This window comes from Aplysia californica, unplaced genomic scaffold, assembly GCF_000002075.1.
Source record: "Aplysia californica isolate F4 #8 unplaced genomic scaffold, AplCal3.0 scaffold00253, whole genome shotgun sequence".
Classification (NCBI taxonomy): Eukaryota; Metazoa; Mollusca; class Gastropoda; order Aplysiida; family Aplysiidae; genus Aplysia; species Aplysia californica.
Window position 1 is genome coordinate 145,848 of NW_004797523.1, and position 1,687 is coordinate 147,534.

Below are 1,687 nucleotides of genomic sequence, written 5' to 3' on the forward strand. Positions count from 1 at the left end.
ACATAAGTATAGGCTGTCTATTTTTTTAAAAATAAAACGTTTTCTTTTGTTTCAGAATAATTTTTGATAGAATGCGCCAATGTATTCAAAATTTTGGCACCAGACGCGTTTTCATGTGGCTTTAATACACTGAATAAAAGTTGTTCACATACTGACTTGAAAAACAACGCTTTCTCTTTATCCACTTTATCAATGTTCAAATTAATTGATATGCGTGTCAATATGCCCGCATGGTCTGTGCGCCAGTTAATGTGACAAAGTTTAATGGAGTACCTCCATCTATCTATCTACGAGTGTGTTTCTTACTTCTCAGATTGGCCGCAACAGGCTGTTCTTTTCCTAAAATAATGATTTTTTAAAATGTTGAAGAAGACATAAAATGTTTACCGTCATTCAGTGAACTACCTTGACTTGCTTTCAGTCTATCTTTTAAAAGATGATCTGAACTAATTTGGCGGAGACGTAAAATGTTTACAGTCATTCTAAGAACTTCATTGATTTATTGTTTCCATCCATCCTCTAGAGGATGATTCAAAACTGTGTTGAGTGAGGCGAAAATAAATAAATGTTTACAATCAATCAGTGAATTACTTTGACACATTTTTTTTTGTTCGTTTGTTTCTTTCCACGCTCCTATCCTTGTGATATAGGGTGTCCACTTCCTAAACGATTATCTAAAATAAAAAAAACCCCAATATGTTGAAGGAGGTGTACATTGTTTACAGTCAGTCATTTTGTCAATAACGCCGACTTGTTGTTGTTGTTGTTTTTTTGTTCTCCCAAGACTCGCATCCTGGTGATCCATGGCGTCCACTTCCTAAACGATTATCTAAAAAAAAAACCCACAGCAATATGTTGAAAGAGGTGCACAATGTTTACAGTCATTTTGTCAATGACGCTGACTTGTTGTTGCTTTTTTTCTCCCTAGACTCGCATCCTGGTGACCCACGGCATCCACTTCCTGCCCCAGGTGGACACCATCGTGGTCATGAGTGACGGCCAGATCAGCGAGATGGGCACCTATGAGGAGCTGCTGGCCCACGATGGGCCTTTCGCCCAGTTCTTGAAAACACATCTCACACAGGAGCAGCTGGAAGGCTATGACGAGGACGAGGATCCAGAGGGTATGGACACACTAGGGGGAGATAATATGTTATATCTTTGTCTGTCTGTCTCACTGTCTCTGTCAGTCAGTCTTGTTCTTCTCTCTTTCTCTGTGTTTCTCTGTTTGTGTGAGCACGCGCGCGTGCGCATGTGTGTGTGTGTGCGTGTGTGTGTGTGTGTGTCTGTGTGTCTGTGTGTCTGTGTGTGTGCATGTGTCGATGTTTGTGTGTGTGTGTGTGTCTGTGGGTGTCTGTGGGTTTGTGTGTATGAGTGTGTGTGAAAGAGGCAGCCAACCTGTACTGTCTAAAGTGATTTAGTGCCAACGTGCTGCATGTAAAGTTCTCGTATTCGTATCTCTTTCCCCTCCCCTTCCTTTCCTGTCCTTCAACCACCTTCCTCTCCTCTTCTTCTCAACCTCTCATCGCCTCTTTCGCGCTTCTTGCCCGTCTCTACTTCTCTCAAACTTACTCCCTCGTCACCGTCCCATTCCTCCCTTTCCTTTCCCCGTCTCTCAAACGCCCCCTTCCTTCACTCCCTCTTATTTGCCCTTCTTTCGTCTACCATCAAACACACTTCACCCCCC

The 1,687-nt window shown here is 42.6% G+C and overlaps 1 protein-coding gene across 1 annotated transcript in view; it reads left to right on the forward strand.

The window, feature by feature from the left end:
- Window positions 1-1,687, forward strand: part of LOC101851198 (multidrug resistance-associated protein 1) — a gene marked incomplete in the record, with an annotated part of 24,251 nt that overhangs the window by 4,542 nt on the left and 18,022 nt on the right.